Source organism: Lynx rufus, unplaced genomic scaffold (assembly GCF_022079265.1).
Source record: "Lynx rufus isolate CCGP_SWC_20201006 ecotype Redwood Valley unplaced genomic scaffold, mLynRuf1.p SCAF_8, whole genome shotgun sequence".
NCBI lineage: Eukaryota > Metazoa > Chordata > Mammalia > Carnivora > Felidae > Lynx > Lynx rufus.
In genome coordinates, this window is record NW_025814896.1 from 44,830,205 (window position 1) to 44,850,845 (window position 20,641).

The 20,641-nt window shown below is 45.9% G+C and overlaps 1 protein-coding gene across 1 annotated transcript in view; it reads left to right on the forward strand.

The window, feature by feature from the left end:
* Positions 1 to 13,451: 13,451 nt before the first annotated feature.
* Positions 13,452 to 20,641, forward strand: part of RIN2 (Ras and Rab interactor 2) — a 225,731-nt gene continuing 218,541 nt past the window's right edge. The window contains exon 1 of the mRNA XM_047068694.1: positions 13,452 to 13,525. The gene's annotated coding sequence lies outside the window, so the exon portion shown is untranslated. The remainder of the gene's footprint in view (positions 13,526 to 20,641) is intronic.

Sequence of the window (20,641 nt, forward strand, 5' to 3'; positions counted from 1 at the left end):
ACCTCCAAGAGAGATAAACAGCCAGAGCTCCTGTGGAAGGGACAGAGGCTGAACCTGGGACCAGAGTGGGATGGTAGCCAAAACCTCAGGATGAATGGGATGGTCACAGTCTCAGCCTTCAGACATCCGGAAGGCTAGTACAGACACAGACCATGTGGCTACTGGAGTGTGCAATGGCCTCTTATCACTATGCTGTGCACCAAACATCAACCCAACAGGGCTTTTACCTTGAGAGAACCATTGTCCTCAGCAGTGATTTGCCTTCATTAGCCATGTTTTTGGAGATCAGCAAAAGAAGAGCCTGGCAGATGTGATTCTCTGAGACACAAGCATGCCAGACCTGTCCTCATGGGAGACCAGTGAGGGAAACGAAGCAGTAGTCAATCCCAGGCTCTGCCATCACTGCCCCAATCAGCAGCCTTGGGGTTATGTTCTGGAGACATCCAGCCCAGGGTGGCATTTTTATTCACTCTGGCATCTGCTGAGATGTACTCTTTGTCTCTGCTTTTTTTTTCCCCATTGATTCAGGCAGGTCTGTGCTGCCATCTGGGAGGTGTGATAATCCCATGGATCTGTCTTGGGTCCATGGGCCTCTATCTCCTCATAGATATTTCTTTTCATCTCATACCATGTTGAGCAAAGGACTCTGGACTCTTCCCACTTTGTTGAAGAGAATATGCAGAGTTCCTTCTACTTTCGGGTGTCATCATCCTATATCATAGGGAACCTTTGATTCCTCCTGATCACAGTCTGGACTTACCAGGGAGCAAGGCATTTACACCTTGCCTTCAGAAGGCTTACACTTACATGATGCCCAATCAGAACCATCCTGGATTGATTCTTCATTCAGATAAGTAACATCATCTTTAGGTTCAGAGTGCATTTTTGTGCCAAAGACAAAGCACACTGGAATATAAGAATTGTCAGATGTGTCCACTGACCAGCATCATTCCAGAAGTACTGGACACTTAGAGCTCATATAGCAACTAAACAAACAAACAAAAGCAGAAGCACACCCATAAATACAGAGAACAAGCTGATGTTACCAGAGGGGAGGGGATGCGGGGATGGGCAAAATGGGCAAAGGCCAGTGGGAGGTACAGGCTTCCATTATGGAATGAATAAGCACAGGGATGAAAGGCACAGCATAGGGAATATAGTCAATGGTATTATAATAGCATTGTATGGTGACAGGTGGTCTACCCTTGTGGTGAGCACAGCACAACATATAGATTTGTCCAATCACTATTTCCATCCTTCACTTAATACTTCGAATAAACATGGGCTGATGGAAACAGTCCAGAAGATTTTGAAATATTTCCAATAATTTCTATTCACTAGAAAAGTGGTGTCATAGCTTGCTTAAGAGCAGAATACATGAAAGACACCTGATGTTACTTCTTCAGGCCACCAATGACCACTATGAAAGCCAGTTTCCCCATGATGTAAGTCAAGGACCCCCAAGACCTTCTGTATTCCAGGGTCCTCCTTTCCTATAATATCCAAATAACATTTCTGAAGGTAGAGTCCCACATGGCAGACTAATCATGCACATTTATGTCCCTCCCCTCCCCACATCCCCCTAAAAGGAAAGTAAAGGGGTGCAAAAGGAATTAAATCCATGACAACAAAGAGGATCTGTATGACCTTCATCAGAAAATTTGAGCCAATGATAAATTTAATGAAGACAAAAGCAGATTAGGGATAATGATGGATAAAACAAAGCAATGAATGAAAGATCCAGCCCAGACATATTCCCACAATTTCACAAATTGGAAGATAAAGAAAATTTTGCGGAGGAAAAGAAAACCAGATCAATTTTTAGGAGAAGGAGATTCAGACTAATGGCATTGGTTAGATCTCTTTTCGACAATGCCAGATGGTAGAACACAATGAACAAATGCCTTCATTTGAAGAGGAGAAACTATTTTGAGCCTAAATTGTCACTGTTAATCAAAATATCAATTAATCACTAGGGAAAAATAAATATGTCTTCAGACATACACAGATTCTGAAAGTTAGCCTTCCGGAGCCCTTCCTGAGATAAAATGAGGGCAAAAAACAAAGAAGGACCTGAGATCTAGAAAACAGTGGACCTACTGGAGAAGTACAGAGAGAAAGAGACTTGGAACTGTAGTTCCCAACAGATCTAGAAAATAATCAGCTCAGACCAGAGCAGAACTGCGGAAGTCTCTGAAAGCATGTTTTCACAGAGAAAGTGGATTCCCTGGAGCAGTTGGTGTAATTGAAAGTCTGGATATTTCTGAAGATCTGTGATGGTAAATGTGCTCTGTTGACAACACAAACAATAAAAAATAAAAAGGAAAGGGAGGGAAGGAAGAAGGGAGGGAGGAAGGAAGGAGGGAGGGAGGGAAAATTAGAAACCTTGGGAGGGAAAGAACCATGTAAGGAAATAAAGGTCCAAATATGAAGTCAGCTGAAATATAGCATAATCATTATTTTCAGGAATGGAAGGGGGGCAAGAAGAAGATTCATTTGACTTTGATGCTAGAAACATCTTCCTTTAAATGTCATAGGTGACGTTTGGTTCATGGAGAAGGAAAGTAAATCTTAGCCCATTATGAGGCTGCAGAATAAACCCTGGTTATAGTGATGTTAATGTGGTTTATTGTTGTTCAGACTTTAGAATCAACCTGTAAACAAGGTGTGGAAGACTGAATTATGAATACAGAGCAGAATGCACAAGGAAAAGTAAAAATGTATCTGATAGAGATAATGGAGGAAAAAGTTCTAACCCAGAGGTAGTCAGCAAAGGTTTGTCCTCTGTGCAACCCCTCCTCTCCTACATCTGCTGAGTTATGTCGTCTGTTGCTCCAGATGCTGTGCGCACCATTCCTGCTCCACACCTTTGGCCTTGTGTCCCTCTCTCTGCTCCAGCCTAGCTGAGTCTCCGCTCAGCCTCCAGCTCACGTTTCAACTTTTCTGGGCTGTCTCCTTTGGCAACACCAGTCTACAGTGATCTCACTGTACAATTGGGAACTGCTTTAGAGCCTCTAACTGACTTACCAGACAGAGGATTTGAAGACTGGCCTCTTCATACTGCTTATAAAATCAAAACACATGCAAAATGTGGTAGCAAAGGGAAATTTCAATGGTTCGTTTGGAAAACGTTCCTAAAAGCAAGGAATCTGGTCGATCTTTGGATTCACATTCTTGATTATTTTCAACTTTTGGAACAAAAGCAATATGGATCCTTTTGCTCTGGCCATCACCTTTTATTAATTACACTGAAACTGGGCACCTGCCCCTTTCCTTACCAGGAGGAGGGGAGGAACTAGCCCCTTTCCCTGCAAGCAGCTTGATATCTGGACATAGAATCAGTGGCCCTCATCCTCAGCTGTGTGCTGGCATCACCTGGGAAGCTTTTAAAAGTCCCAAAGCCCTGGCCACACTGCACATTAATTACATCAGATCTCTCGAGATGGGGGCCTGAGCATCGGTGTTTGTTTTTTTAAAAAATCTTCCCAGTGATTCCAATGTGCAGCAAGGCTAAGAACTGAGTTAAAGGCTGCCGATTTTAGAACAGTGACCCTTCTAGAACCTGGGCTACATATTAGAATCACCTGGTAGCTAAAAAGCTGCTCATGGCTCATTCCACTCTAGAGACCCTAATTTAATAGGTAGGGGGTGAGATCAGAGCATTAGGATTGTATAAAACTCTCCAGTGATTGTAACGTACAGCCAGGGCTGACACCCACTTGCCCGGGCATGTAACACAGCATTAATGCCAAAAGAGGATTAGGTGAGAGATGTAGCAGGGGCTGGAGCTAAAGGGTGCCGCCCACAGAGGAAGCAGTGGAAGCCCCTTACAGAAATCAGCCACAAAGCCTGGATACAGGTTTTAGAGATTAACAGGGCAGCACAAAAGTCTGCTAAGGTGAGGAGTTAGTGTAAAGAGGGACACAGGGACCAATGGTCCTAGGGCATTTCTTCTAGACTCCAGGGCCATGAAGCATAGCAAAGGGAAAATGGCTTTCTCCCAGTGTTGCTTCTCCTACTGGTTTAAAGGTGAAACCCTGAGCAGGGAGGAAGCCAGTAGACGGTAGAGACCAGCAGCTGTTTTTCAGGGCCTGGGGAGCTGTTCACAGGGCTCATCCTTTCCTACCGCGGTAGGAAGACTCCATGGGGGATGCAAAATGTCCCATGATCTCCATACTGGAGTTATGTCCTATAATCTTCTCCTTTTCAGTTTGGGCAGGACCTGTGATTTGCTTCTAGCCAATAGAATATGACAGGTTCTTATTTCTGTGACATATATCTATATCTATATCTATATCTATCTATATCATCTATATCTATATCATCTATATCTTACCACAGTGCATTAGAGTGAGGGACACTCTCTGCTGACCCTGAAGACACAAAGTGCCATGTTGTGAATTGTCTGTGGAGAGGGCCACGTGCCAGGGAGCTGCAGACAGTCTCCAGGAAGACTGAATATACAAATGGACGATGGCAACACACACACACACACACACACACAGAAATGGACAATGGCCAGACTGAGTGTAGAAATAAAACTGTGGCCCACAGCCTGCAGCATCCGGTCCAGGAAACCAACTCAGAATTTACAGTAAGCCAACCACTATTTATAAGGCAGACTTGTAAGAAGTCAGATTACCATCTCTAGCAACTGGTCCAGTAATCCAATAACTCCTGTAATGATTGGTCCGAAATGACCAGAACTTGATTCATAACTGGCAGCTTCCTAATTTTGTTCCAGTTTCCACCTTGGGACCAATCAGAGATAGCCAAATATGCACTCCTGACCAGTCACATAGGACGCTGGCTGCTAGTTAGCTCACCTCCAGCTTCCCCAGGCCAACAGGCTGCAAACAGGGCACACCTGACCTGAAGCCCCTTCCCTTTTCCCACTACAAATCTTTCCAACTCCTCTACCTGCATCTGGGTCTCCACTGAACACAAATAATAGTGGCCAACTCCCTTTCTTTAGCAAGCTCTGAATGGATGGCCTCTACTTAATAAAAGTAGAGGTTGGTTGGTCTTAATTTATTTCCGCAGAACTGAGAGCCCAGTCACGCAGCTGCAAGGAAGTGAATTCTGCCAACAACCACAGGAGCTTAGAAGTGAACTCGGATAAGAGTTCAAAGGTCTCAGCTGAGGCCACAGCCCTGGCCGATCCCTGAATTGTAGCCTTGTGAGACCCTAGGGGACAGAACCCAGCCAAGCTGTACCCAGACTCTTGACCCATGGAAACTGCATGATGATAAATGGATGCTGTTTGAAGCTAGCATATTTGTGGTCATTTGTTATGTGGTAAGAGAAAAACAGTACACATATCCTTAAACTCCTGAGAAGCAATAAAGCCTGGAGCTAACCTTTGACCTTTCTCCAATACACAGAACAGTTAGAATAGTCAGTACCCTCAGAATGTCATGGGCTCTCAGGCCAAAATATTGTGTGCCTGAGGAGTACAACTGCCACAAAAGGGCAAAAGTATAACAACATATACCACCTGAAGCAGAATTACTGAAATGGTCATGCCAAAAATTTTAAATAATCATGATCAACATATTAAGAACGTGGGGGAAGAAATTAGCCATATGAAAAAAGAATCAAGGATCACACGAAAAGGAAACAAGTGGGGATATTAGATGTGAGAGACTATTTTAATATAGAAAATGATAGGTGGGTTAAAGAACAGACAGATATAGCCCAAGAACCAATGTGTAGGAAGAGGTGATCCAGGACCTCTCTGAGAAGGCAGCTGAGGAAGATGAGGAAGTTAAAAGGAACGGAAGACAGAAATCAACATGCAGAGCCAGGTCATAGGAGAGCCACAAGGAGAGGAGAAAAGACTTTAAATAATGTCCTTGAATTCCCTAGAATTAAAAAAAGATGATAGTCTGCAGATATAAAGGGCACCAAGAATACTGTAGACAAGAAAAAATTCTTGGATCCCTCCGTTATAGTAGAATTAGAAACACTGAAGGCAAAACTATGATTTTTAAGCTTCCAGATTACCAAAGCAGATTGCCTTTGCTTCCTTGCTTCTTGCTCGCAACGGAGGAAGACTTAAATTGACCTCAGACTTCTCAACACCAATCTTAAGCTCAATGGAATTATATTTTTGAGGTGTTAATAAATAGAACTGTGAACTTAGAACTTTATAACTAGCCAGACTGTTGCTGAACTGTGAGGACATAATAAAAATATCTTCAGGCATATAAAGTCTCCAAAAGGGTATTCTGTACTAGAGGTGCAGATATGCAAAGGACCAGAGGGAAAACAGCTAGGGCAGAGGTTCTGGCGCTGGATCAGGTTCAGTGTGTTCAGGGAACAAAGGGAAAGCTGGAAGTTAACTGGCAGGAGATGGGGTTAAAGAGGGCTGGGGTCAGAGTGGGAGGACTCTGCAAGCCATGGGAAAGATTTTTGGATTTCTTCTAAGAATAGTGGGTAGCAAGAAGAGTGAGCAGGAGAGTGATAGGATCCAATTTCCCTTCTAAATACACCATTCTACCTGCTATGTGTAGGATAACCAGTAGGGGGCAGGAGTGGATGCCAGATTCCAGGCAGAAAGCTTCCTGCCTAGCGTAGTGATGATGGTGGCTTGGCATAGGTTGGTGGCAGTGGAGGAACAACGAAAATGTAACCTAATTGAAATACAAATCAAAACCACACTCAGATGTCACCTCACGCCAGTCAGAGTGGCCAAAGTGAACAAATCAGGAGACTATAGATGCTGGAGAGGATGTGGAGAAACGGGAACCCTCTTGCACTGTCGGTGGGAATGCAAATTGGTGCAGCCACTCTGGAAAACTGTGGAGGGTCCTCAGAAAATTAAAAATAGACCTACCCTATGACCCAGCAATAGCACTGCTAGGAATTTACCCAAGGGATACAGGAGTACTGATGCATACGGGCACTTGTACCCCAATGTTCATAGCAGCACTCTCAACAATAGCCAAATTATGGAAAGAGCCTAAATGTCCATCAACTGATGAATGGATAAAGAAATTGTGGTTTATATACACAATGGAGTACTACATGGCAATGAGAAAGAACGAAATATGGCCCTTTGTAGCAACGTGGATGGAACTGGAGAGTGTGATGCTAAGTGAAATAAGCCATACAGAGAAAGACAGATACCATATGTTTTCACTCTTATGTGGATCCTGAGAAACTTAACAGAAACCCATGGAGGAGGGGAAGGAAAAAAAAAAAGAGGTTAGAATGGGAGAGAGCCAAAGCATAAGAGACTCTTAAAAACTGAGAACAAACTGAGGTTTGATGGGGGGTGGGAGGGAGGGGAGGGTGGTTGATGGGTATTGAGGAGGGCACCTTTTGGGATGAGCACTGGGTGTTGTATGGAAACCAATTTGACAATAAATTTCATATATTGAAAAAAAAAAAAAAGAAAATGTAACCTAATTGTATCCAAATGTAATACAGGAGGAATATGTAGCAGAGCATACCCAGTAGGCCCTACCTTCATAGCATAGGGGAGGCAAACTTATCCTCTATCCTGTTAGAATCTCTGGCTGGGCCGAAGAATTAAGTCAATATCAGACAGATCAACAAGAAAAAAGCATACACATTCTATTTTACACTTACGAAAAAGCATTCACAGGAAAATGATGCCCCCAAAGTGGTTAGGTCTAAATGTTCGTATGCATTTAGGTTGAACAAACAGCAGTGATTGTGAAATAGGGGGAGTTGAAAAGGAAGAGAAGGCTGTTTTCACGAGGTGGTCTGTACAGATTCTTCTTGGCCTCAACTCCCCATCTCTGATGATGACAGTGTGCTTTTCCTCCTGGTCCCTGGAGGGTGGCTTTCACATGGGAATTCTGCATTGTCCTGCTTTCAGGAAAAAAGGGGGAGGTCAGAGCATACTTCTTGTTCCTTTGTCTTTCAAGTGCCTTTAGCTCCAATTAGTATGTCAAATGGATTATTTTGGAGTGATGTGTTCTCTTTTTCTAAGATTATTTATTCATTTTGAGAGAGAGAGGGTGTGCAAACAGGGGAGGGGCAGAGAGACAGAATCCCAAGCAGGCTATACATTCAGTGTGGAGCCCGACATGGGGCTCAATCTAGAAACCGTGAGATCATGACCTGAGCCAAAATCAGGAATCAGGTGCTTAACCAGCTGAGCCACCCAGATGCCCCTAGAATGACATGATCTCAGCCTTTTCAACAGCATACCTGGAGTCCACCTGCTTACCTCTGTCTCAGTCCCTGTCTAATCACCATCTCCACATTGTTCACAGCCCCTCGCCCAGTGACTGCAAAGCTACCTTGCTAGTCTCCTCCCATTCGTTGCTGTCTCCCCTCTTCCATCCTTTTCTCGCATGGATGCCTTTCTGGTCACTTACAAATGGAAACCAGATTGAGCCATTTCCATCTGAAACCCTCTCCAACTGTCCCTAAGCCCCTAACTCCAGCCTGGTAGCCTCCTCCCTGCTCCTTGAAGCTCACCTTAGCACCTTGGTTCTGGCTGTTCCTTCTTACTTAGACTGGAACATTTCTTCCCAGAAATTCACCTGACTCGTCCCTCTTTTGTCATTAGTCTCAGCTGACACATAGCCTTGTCAGGGATGTCTTCTCTGATCACCCAAACAAGGTAAGTCCTTGAGCAACTCTCCCATTACTTTGGCATGTTTTTATGGCACGTATCATGCCCTGTATACTTCATTTTTATGTGTTCGTATGTTTATTGTTTGTCCCCCTCCATTAGATGGCAAGCACCTTGAGAGAAAGATTTTATCTGTCTTATCATATAGTCACAGTGTTTAGAAGAGTGCCTGACACCCAGTAAATAACTAAGATTCATGTGTTGAATAATTAGAGAATGAACCACTATGGTTAAAACAAGAAGTATACTTTTCAAATACAGGAGACTATATAAAGAGATAGAGTTTAGTTATTTTAATCAAAAAAAGCATAGAACTTAGGCAATGGCATAGTTTTATAAAATCCAAAAAGCATAAAACAAGGTGACAGAAATTAAACCAAATTTACCAGGTGGGTTTAAAATAAAATTCAATTATGGCATATGTTGCTCCAAAAGGATTCATGTACAATAAAATGATGCAGAAATGTCTAAAATAGAGGATAGACAAAAATGCATTGGTTGATTGCAAACACAAAGAAAATAGAGGTCGTGATTGGAATTTCTGAATGAATCAAGGCACATTGAATGGGGCAAAGGAGGTTTATTATACTGATAGCTACATGATCCACAGTGTGGATCTAGCATGAAAGTGCTAGAATACAAATAATTGTAAATTATAATAGATTGTATTGTAAATGTAAAAAGAATTGTAAATTCTTTTTCTTCCTCTTTTTCTTTTCTTTTCTTTTTTTTTTTTTTTGAGAGCAAGAGAGAGCAAGCAGGGGAGAGGGGCAGGGGGAGAGAGAGAATCCTAAGCAGACTCCATGCTCAGCACAGAGCCCAACCCAGGGCTCAATTCCACGACCCTGGAATCATGACCTGAGCTGAAATCAAGAGTTGGACACTCAACCAAACTGAGCTACCCAAGCACCCCAGAATTGTAAATTCTGAGAAAAACATCAGAACCCCAACTGAAATGGAAGATCTTAACACATCTGCCCTAAGTTTATTATATCCTAGAAGGGGAGTAGGGAAAAAGCAGGATATAAATTAGGAGACTGGCAAATGAGATAGTAAAAATAAATGACATCGTGAATTAGAATAAATATAAAAGATGAATTACCATTTAGTTAGTTGGTGTTCAGGTTCACCAATAAACAGTTTTCAACAACTACTATATGCTAATTATAGAACTGGTTGTGGGGGTGTTTAACATGCCTTCTTTTCTGATACAGAAATATTTTCAAAATAGATCATATACTAGGTCACAAACAGAGCCTCTATTAATTTCAAAGAGGAGAAATTATATAAACTACATTCTTTGTCCACATGCAATAAATCTGGAAATTAATAACAAAAATTTAAAGAACAAAAACAAACCTCAACACTTGGAAATTTTTTATTGGTCTAAATAATAAGGTCAAAGGAAAAACTAAAATATTAGGTAATTCTATGTATGTTTGCCTTTACACTTGTACTGTGTATATAATTTTATATATAATATTAATGCTATTTTGATTAACAAAGTAATATGCCATCTTAAACATTCAGTTTACAGACCTACAACTTGAAAAGTTAAAGTCCCAATAATCCCACACTCCAGGGATAATCACTGACTTTCTTTCAGATGTAAGTAAACAAATATATAAGTAAGAATATAAATAAAATATGTACCCCTGTCAAATACCCTCTTCTGTGAGGACCCACCTCCCTCTACATGCACTGCATCTTTGGAGACGGAGATGGGAAGTTCTAACTACCATCTAACTACTATGTAATTCCTAACACTAGAAATTAGTTAACTATCCAGGGATACTCTCTACTTGACTCCCAGGGTGGCTATGGGCATGGACCGAAGTAATGTCACCCAGTTCCAATGCACACCAATGAATAAAGAATTGCCATAATTATTATGATGGTTATTCTACAGCTCAGACCCAGACCAAAAAAAAAAAAACAAAAAAACAAAAAAAAACCACACACACACTCTTTTCAAGTCATTTTATGTGCATAAGACACCTCTACTTCTACCACAGAGAACAGAAATTGCTGAGTTGCCAGCTCCGGGCAATGCTTGCAGAACCAATGCTGCTTGGTTTACTTTAGAGGGAAAATAACTTCATTACAAGTGACATTTTTTTGGCTAGCTGGTCCTCTACTGACCAAAATGCCCCAGAGCACTTGTGATCTCTGCAGCTGACTGGAGTGGTCACTTCAGACTCCAAGGACCCTGGGGTAGGAAATCAAATCTGCCAAATGTGAGATAAGTCCATGAGAGGGTCCAAAGTTTTTGTCTTAATTTTTTTTTTCTTGGAGTTTTCTCTGACCACCTCTTTTATTTTTTTAAATTTTCTTTTTTTTAATGTTTATTTATTTATTTTGAGAGAGAGAGAGAGAGAGAGAGAGGAAGGGGAGGCAGAGAGAGACAGAGTATCCCAAGCAGGCTCCGCACTGTCAGTGCAAAGCCAGACCTGGGGCTCGATCCCACGAACCGTGAGATCATGACCTGAGCAGAGATCAAGACTAGGATGCTTAACCAACTGAGCCACTCAGGTGCCCCTGACCACCTGTTTTAAATTGTAGCCTCCCCACCACCCTCTTTCTCTTTTTGAGTTAATTTTTCACCATGGCAGGTATCATCAACCTTGTCTGGTTTATTGTCTCTGTCTCCGCATTAGAATGTGAGTTCCATGAGAGCACAGCAGTTTGTGTGTTCAGTTTACTGCTCTAGCCCCACCGCCTACAATAGAACTTGGCACATAGTAGCTACTCAGTAGATAGTTTTGAGTGAATAATCTCCAAATCCATCTCTACAGTAAAAGAGGTTTTCCTGAGGGAGGACAGAGCCAAATGAGCTCCAAGTTTTAAAACAGATTGGGCCTGTAGGGCCATCCATGGGGTAATGTACACAAGATGAAGAAACTTTTCAAGAGGTTGAGTGAAACAGAGACAGGGGGAGAATATTTACTTGGGGAGCTTTGTATATAAAATTGAATCCTTTGGGGGCAGAAGGGACTGAAGAGGGAGAGATATGAAGCCAGGTGCGCCTTGGCCCACCTCTCCCTTTTGCCAACATATTCAACCTCTTAGGAATTTCTGACAGTTCTACCTTCAAAATAAATAAGAGTCCAAGTACTTCTCTATGTGTGCACTCTGTAACTCTGCTCTGTGTAACGTTTCTCTCCAGCCTAGAGTATGTCAATAGCTCCTAACTTGCAATTAACTTTGTGCGCACAGCTGGCTCTCCATACAGCATCAAACTAAGTCTTCCAATAATATAGATCAGATCCTGTCACCGCCTGCTCAGACCCTCATGGGTGTCCACCTACCACCTCAGAGCCTTTGACCTTAATGCACCTCCTCCAGGTCCTTGCTCAAATCCCACCTTCCCAACCAGGCCTACTCTGACCACCCCACTATTCAATTCTACCCTCCACACCAGACACCAGCACTCCTTGGCCTTCTTATTTTACTTTTTCTTTTTTCCCCTATTGCTGACTTCTTCTAACATTCCAGGTAAGTGACTTACTGATGTTCACAATTTACCCTTTCTCCCGCTCCTGCTTCCCAGAATGTCAGCTCCAACAGGGCAGGGAGATCTGTTTTGTTCCCCTGGGAACACTGAGCTAACATTATTAGCTCAGTGCCTGGTGCATATCAGGTGCTCAATAATTTATTGAATGGGTGACTTAGAACATTAAGAGAAGTGCAGTGGGTAATGATTTCCTGGGAGCTGAGCTGATTATGAAACAAATCTTTAGAAAGCAGGAATCGCAAGAACGAACACCAATGCTATTCTCCTCTTTGGCTACTTGTCTGAAGCAGACCTTGAATAAAAATAAGGACTTTGTTTCCTTTTCCTGCTTCTGTCCCAAACAGGTGCCTGAGGCTCCTTTTGCGACACCAGCTACTTAGGTAACTCTAACACTGTTAGCAATTTCCCCACAAAGGTGCTCTCCTTGGCAGGCAAGTGGAAAAGCACAGCCGCTCACCAGGGACGGGCCTGACTCGCAAGAAAAGACGATTGCAGATTTCTGGCAGGGCCGCTCCCAGCTCCCCGTCAGCCCTCTTCGCTATCCCCAGGCGTTACGAGGGTGGCTTAGAGCTGAGCTAAACCACATCCCGCCTCCCCGCGACTCTGGCTCCCTGGGGCCGGGGCGGGGCTGGGCAGCTCTGCACACGTAGGAACTGCCCCTGGTCGCCCGCTTCCCAGCGGGGATGCAACGAAACACCCGGGCCCCCGCAGCGCGTCCAGGCACAGGACAAAGGGCCGGAGCCCACGCGTGCCTCCCCGACAGGGGCTTCCCAGCACGCGCCGCTGATCCCGGGGTCTGCAGCCGGCTGGCGGGGCTGGCGGGGCTGGCTTGGGGGAGAGGTGTGCGCGCGGTTGAACTGCTCAGCAGTGAGCGCAAAGAAAGGAGACAGAGAAGAATATCCGAGAACAGAACTCCGGTCCTCCCCGGGGAGTGCAGAGGAGCAGGGCGGGGGCGCCGAGGCGCGTCGGGAGCTGATCCAGCCAAGTTTGCTCCGGGTTAGATCAACTTTCTCGGTCTCGGCTCGCCTGATTGCAGCTAGGGTTCCAGGTCACCCGCAGGCGCCTAGACTGCAAGTCCCGAGAGGCGGAGGGTGCGCTGCACGAGGGGAGGGGGCGGCCGGACCCGGGGTCGCGCAGGCGCCGTCCTCGCCCCCTCATCTCACCCCCGCCCCGTCCGTTCCTCGGGCGCCGGAGGGTGACTGGGGGAGGGGGATGGCTAGCGCCGGAGCCGTGGGAGGGCCGGAGGCAGACACAAAGCCTGCCCCTCCCCTCCGCTCCCCTACTCCTCTTCCTCCTCCACCTCCCGCTCCGCCCCAGTGGGGAAACCCAGCCCCGCGCTAGTCCGCGGGCCACCGCTCGCCCCCGCCTCCGAGACCTGCGGGGAGGGCCTGCGCGAGGTAAGGGGCGGTGGCCGCGGAGACCCCACCCCCGGTGTCCGCACCCAGCACCCGGGGAGGCTCCGGGGTGCCGGCGGGAGCTGTGCGGGGTTCGAGGCCCTCGGTGCTGCTGCTGCTCGCACTGTCTTCCCCTCCGCAGGGGACCTGGGGGTAGAGAGAGCGAGCGAGTGTCCTCGAGGGGTTGTGGGAACGGGTGGGGGAGGAGGTGCTAGGGAGTGGGACGCCGGGACCCGCGTAGGGTGACCTTCCGGGGCCCTGAGGCGACTGCAGGTCCAGTTGGTGTCTTGGTGTATCCTTAGCCGACCTCTGCGGGGGTGGGGTGAGGGACAGCCGGAGGGTGCGGGCGCGGTGGCTCCAGGTGCCGTGTGTGTGAGTGCTCGCGGAAGGAGGGGGCGGGGGGGGCACCTTTGTTGAGTTCTACCTTCCGGGCCGCCTACGGAGTGTCAAGTGCGCCTGGTGCCTGGGAGCGCGGGCGGGACTGGGGGTCGCACAGCCCGGGTGCCCAGCGCAGCTCCAGTCTGTGCGCCCATTCCGTGCACGGGCAGACGCCCCCTTCCGAGGCTTCCTCCTCCGGGGGCACAAGACCCCGTGGGAGGGTCCGTGAGTCTGGCCCCGGGGCGCTGGGCTGTCGCGCTGATTGATGGCTGCGCTGCGGGAGGAGGAGGAGCCCGGGGTTCCTGCCGGGAAGGGACGGGGCCACTTTCCCACCCTCAGGCCTCTCCGCCCCCTTCTGGGCTCGGCCTCCACCCTTGGCCTGGGCTTCCACCCGCGCAGCGTCCGCCCACCCGGCACCGGGCGCCCCTGCAAGGTCGGGGGACGGCAGCGTTTGCAGAATTCTGCTTTAAAGCCTGTGATTTGTTGCCAAGAAATACAGGGCAAGACCCGGTCCCCTGGGCCCTAAGAGGCGCCTTTCTTCTCGAAGATCTCGAATCCTTTGGGTTTTCCTAATTGAGCAGAGGAGGCTGCATATCGTAGAGCCGCACTTTGTTGCAGGCCTGAGGGTTTCGGGCACATTGGGGGTTCTTAGGAACGTGCTGTCATCAATAAGGAAATCTCAGAGCACTCTCCCACCGACAGGACTTTGTGAATAGTGAGCAAAAATAAACACTGGCAGTACTCCGTAATTAAGATATTTTAAGGCAGTGTTTTAAAAAATAAAGTTTAAAAAATCAACGATGAACAAAATACCAACATTTAACATAAAGACAGCTTTTGTTAGGCCCCTGCATTATTGTGCAATGGGAACAGTGGTTTCCAGTCACCCTCAGTTTGTCCGGTCCCCACCTGGAGATTTATGAGGGTTGACAGTGGCCTGCAACAGATTAGGCAATGCTGGCTTTATATATAGTCCTTTTTTTTTTTTTTTTTTTTTTAACGGTGGAGCTCTTATTAACTTTTTACCCAGCTCAAATATGGGGGGATATTTTGATAGGTGTATAGAGAAGTGTGCATTTTCCTTTTGGCCTCAGCTTCCAGTGTGTCTCTAGAGAACCCCTGCATTCCCTGTGCTGGGGTACTAGGGTAGTTCTATAGAGGGTGTCAGGGGTCAGGTGGGGCCTGGGACAGTGAGGGGTCCTTGCATCTGGGTCTAGAGAAGAAGGCTGGTGGTTGACAGGAGTTATGAGGTTTACAGACTCTGCTCTCAGTAGTTGGAGACTGAGGACATGAGAGCAAAGCAACCAGGACCTCTTTTGTCTGGCCACTTTCTGCAGGTAGAGAAGGTTAGCTAGGTAGAGAAGGAGACCTAAAATGACCCACACCTGCTGCCCTTGCAGGGGTGGATGGGAGGAGCTTGACTCCCTCTGGGGCTCTGGGATGTGCTTGTTCACTAGAGCTTCCCAGCAGCCCTTCTGTCCTCACTTGAGGCCTTTCCTCCCCTTCACCAAAGTCAAGGGCCACTACCTACTCCAAAGAGGAGTTCGGGGGGCGCGTGGGTGGCTCAGTCGGTTAAGCGGCCGACTTCAGCTCAGGTCATGATCTCACGGTCCGTGAGTTTGTGTCTCCCTCTCTCTGACCCTCCCCCGTTCATGCTCTGTCTCTCTCTGTCTCAAAAATAAATAAACGTTAAAAAAAATTAAAAAAAAAAAAAGAGGAGTTCGGTTCTCCAGAATCAACCTCTTTACTGGACTGAATCTGCTTCCTCTGCATAGAGGAGACTGAGAACTGATTTCTACGTGCAAGGGCGTGCAGCCCTGGGAGGCCAGCCTTAATGGGACCCATTCTTCACATACTCCCCAGGCTATGTCATCTTGGTATTAGGTCTCACTACCCACCCCCTCCCCCAATGTATGTCCAGCCCTCCTAATGGTCTTTCACAGTTCTGGTGGTTTCAGCTGGGAAGGTTCCCCTGACCTCCCTCCTCCTTTCCCTGATGAGACGTCAGGGCCACCACAGGTGTGGACCCCACTTGCCCACTGTCTGTGAACAAAATCAAAAGCCAGATCATAGCTCTTCCTGACTCACCTCCAACACCAGGGACAGGACATTGAAAAGAATGAACGAAAGTATCCCTTGGTATATCCTTAGTAGATAGATGTATATCGTTAGCAGATAATCATTATTTTTATAGCACTTTGCAAAATGCTTTTACAGATAATACCTCAGTTGTTTTTCACCAAAGTACTGTTAATTCCACTTAGAGGCCTGGAGAGGTCAAAGCACCAAAGCTGGGACCAGGGCTCCAGGCTCAATACACATCTCCCTGAACCACAGCTGAGTTGCTAGAGGTGTCTGTGCTCAGAGGTACACCCCAGGCAGTGTCTGCAGCAGAATTTAACCAAGCTGTGTTTTAGGGTGCAACTTTACTAAAGAAAAAATTACTAAAGAGTTACAGTGGTAGAACGCATTAGGACAAATGCTAATGTTAAACAGGGTTTCCTCTGCAGGACTTTTTAGTGCCTTTATTATTATAGTGTGTGCTGGGTCTCTTTAGGGTGATGCCATAATATGGACTGTTTGCCAACTTCATTTGGCCACAGAACACTCTTTCTCATGAAGCATCTTCAGGATCCAGTGTTCTAAGGAGTCCACTTTGGGGATTGTTTAGTTCACCCAAATGTTTTTTTAGTTCACCTCTGACATCTGGGCAGTTTCCAAGGACCATTAGTGCTTAGGACAGCAAAAAATCTAAATTCTGGACATTAAAAAGGCACAGTAATCCCCCCTTGTAAATTGTTTGTTTGCAGCTGTTGTGGGCCAGACTAACAGGAGTCATTCTCCAGGGCTCGGTCAGATTTGAGGGAACCAAAGGAGTCGAGTAAACAATGCAAACAGGCTCTAGGGAGCATGTCTTCATGCAGATGTCAACCAGCCTTCGCTGAGTGTGCCTCCCATGCGGCTGTGTATGTGGGATGGCAAGGTAGGGGTTCTTGGGCTGGCGCACATCTTGTTTGATCACCTCCACTGAGTGAGAAGGTGCACCCCGGAGGTTTCACTTGTCTCCCTGGGAGCTGGCAGTGTGGATTCTGTAGTGGGTCAAGGGCTACATTTACTCCTGAAAAGGTAGCTACTGGATCTGGAACAAAGGGCTGCTGATGGCAGGGGCCACTTCACAGGCATCCATTGTTTGAAATCTGGTGTTTTTAAGAAAGAGTTTGCCAGCAACCAACTATTCTGCGCTTTTTTCACAGATGGGTAACCCTGGCTGTTCAGCCTCTTTTGCATTTAAGACAGGAGATCAATGGGGGAAGCCAGAGTTTGAATTTCAGAGATTGAGAGGACTCTGGCAGGCTAGTGGAGGAGCCTTGGGAAAGGTGATACTGACATCAGAGGGGGCGTGGCCACAAGCAGACAGTAACTTCTGCCTACTCGCATTTCTGGGTCTCCAGTGCTGAGGGAATTTATCTCCAGATTTTTTTCGGAGATTTTTCCAAAGCATGGAAAGGAAGTAGTCTCTGGGATTTGAATGGAATAGGACGGTATCACAGAAGTCAAGGAAACTAGTGTTTTGAGAAAAATGGACCTATCAAGTGTGTGCGTGTGTGTGTGTGTGTGTGTGTGTGTGTGTGTATTCACTCCTGCATTTGCGGCCAAGGAAGAAAGTGGGAGGGAAATAGTGTGATTTTTTTTTAATTTTTAATATTTTGAACTTAAAAGTGTTGCAGAGGAAGAACTTCCTCTGCCCTTCAAGGTCCTTCTAAGGACTTGAATCGAATAAATGGGATTCTTGTGAGCCAGATTAACAGGAAAAAATCAAATTTAATGACATACAGGGAATCCACACAGACTTGGGATTCCAAGGACAGTCAGGCAACATGAGGATAAGGAGAGGGTTAGGGGTCTGAGTTTGCCCTATTATGCAGATAAGTTTCTTAGGTACAGAGACATCTCTGGTAGTAGCTCTCTTCCTGGTACGGACAGGCAGTTGAGGGAGAGGTAAAGAGCTTTTCCTCGAATCTGCTGGGTTTGATTGCTTTGAAATCAAAATAATCTTCATGCCATGAAGATGGCATCTTGGCCCATCTTAGGGTGGGCTGCCCTTGGCCCCTACAAAAGTTCTGGATGTTACCAAGATAGAAATTTTCAATAAGCAGCTGGAAACAAGGTGTCATTGGGGCACGCTGGGGACTGAAAACAGGGAAGCTGGTTTACACAGGGAGAGACCACAGGCCAAGCAGGAAGGGGTCAAAGCAGAACCAGGAAGCCCACATCCAGGAGCAGAGATGGAGATTGTGAAGCCAGACACAGGGAAGGAAGAGGAAGAACCGGTGAGCGGATAGTCCAGAGTTTTCAACCTGCTAGTTTGTGGCCAGCGTCTGTTGTGATTGGTCAGGGCCCAGGCTATCCCATGTCATTAAGTATTTTTAATATTCTTTTTTCAATGTTTATTTATTTTTGAGAGAGCACTAGCAGGGTGTGAGCAGAGGGAGAGGGAGACACAGAATCCGAAACAGGCTCCAGGCTCTGAGTTGTCAGGACAGAGCCCGACATGGGGCTCGATCCCATGAACCTCGAGATCATGACCTGAGCCGAAGTTGGATGCTTAACTGACTGAGCCACTCAGGGCCCCTGTATTTTACAATTTTTAATGAATTAACTATTTTAATTGAGTAGGATAACATAGTAAATGAAATAAACAAACACTTTGGTTTTCACATATATGATGGCATGTTCTAGGTCAGGAATACTAAATACAAAAATCAAAACACTTAACTAGTTTAAATAGGAAGCTAAATAAACTTTATTTGCTTTATAAGACATTTTTTTCTTTATTATGAAATCACCAGAGGTGTTTTTATTTTTTTTCTCAAATAGCTAATGTCCAACTGCATTTAACTGTGCTTTGATTACAAAAATACTTCTTAAAAATGAATCAAGACGGGGCACCTGAGTGGCTCAGTCGTTTAAGCTTCTGACTTCAACTCAGGTCACAATCTCATGGTCCATGAGTTCAAGCCCCTTGTCAGGCTCTGTGCTGACAACTCAGAGCCGGGAGGGATCCTGCTTTGGATTCTGTTTCCCTCTCTCTCTGCTCCTCCTCTGCTCATGCTCTGTCTCTCAAAAATAAATAAATATTTTAAAAAATGAATCAAGACAGGTATTTCTTCTTTGTGGTAAGCAAAAGGCACCTTCATGGGTCGGGCTGCACAGGAACTTTTGAGTCCCCAGAAATGAGCCAAGATCCCACACCGGCAGGCAGGGCTGAAACCAGCAGCTGTGTCTTGGAAGGCACGGGGTTTGTCACTTGGACACATGGCACCAGAGTGAGGTGGCATCCAAACAATACCCCTCATCTCACTATCCAGACTTTTCTTGTCTAAGTGCTGAGTGTTCATGACTTTTTTTTTTGTCCTACAAACACTTTGGCGTTTTGTAGAGTCAAATGCTTGTACTTTTCCTTTGGATTTCCTTAACGGTTCTTGTGCCTGGGAAGCCCTTCTGCATCCTCAAACAACTAACCATTTATGTTTCCTTCTAACTTTGATGGTGTCCATTTTACAGATTTAAAGAGAATCAGCTTAACTCTTAGTTTACCGAGCATCGTTTGGTGAATGGATCAACCTCTCCCCAGCTCTGTAATCTGTACTGTTTGGCAGGAAAGTCCTACTCCATCTGCCATACTTTCATCTTTCTTTTTTTTTTCCAAATTCTTTTGGTTATGCTATTAATTCTTCCAGTCAAATTTCATTCTGTGGGGTTTGTCTGGAATTGCATTAAGCCGGGACACTAATACATTAAGACTTGATGAAAATTTTTGATCTTCCTCTAGTAAAGTACAAATTGAATGCAACCCGCAGGCCTTGGTTATGCATATTCAGGCCACTCTGGTGTCTGGTTTCTGTGCTGCTGAGAGGTGTGGAATCCTGGCTGACTTCAGGGACTTCAGAGTTCCTTTGAGATCTGAGATCTGAGATCTGACTGGTGCAGATGCAGGTGTGTCTGTGTAATTGCTGGTCCTTCGGGCCCCCCAGCTTAGCAGGGGGTGTTTACAGATGCTGCTGAGGACAGGGCAGTGTGGTCAGTGCTTGATTCCGGAGACAGACTTGTGCTGAATTTGAACCCAAAAACTCCTAATTAAAGTGCTTTATTATTTTCCCATGCAGTTTCTCCCCCTGGCAGTTTAGGGATCTGAATGGGAACTAAGACAGAGGCCCTGTCTTTTTAAAGAAGATGTTTTCTTTTTTATTAGGCCTTCTCTTTATTAATCAAACACAGGGGTGGTGGGGATGTATTTCAGAGGCTTCTCTGGATCAACACCCTGAAGGAAGGAGACTCCACCCCCAACAGTTTAGTGGCTTCTCAGAAAAGGAGTGGAAGGAGGGAGGGAGGAGGAGAGGGAGGGGCCAACGAGATGAGCAGACAGGAAGGCCCCCCCACCCAGGTTGATGAAGATATCCATGTAGGGTTCTTTTCTCAAAGCTTCTACCCCTTGGTAGGGTGAGGTCTGATGTATGAAGTGGCAGTCATACTCCACAGCAACCTGTCCCTCCCTTTTCCTGGCCATCTGTCCTTGGGGCCTCCTACCCATTCTCTCTGCATTCCTGTCCTGACACATACTTAACACATACTTGGCATTACACATAGCTTTCCCGTGGGCCTGTCTCATACCCCAATTATGCCTAATATTTTTAGCTAATGTCTTTCCCTAAACAGTGTACAGGGTGACCTTAGGCCATA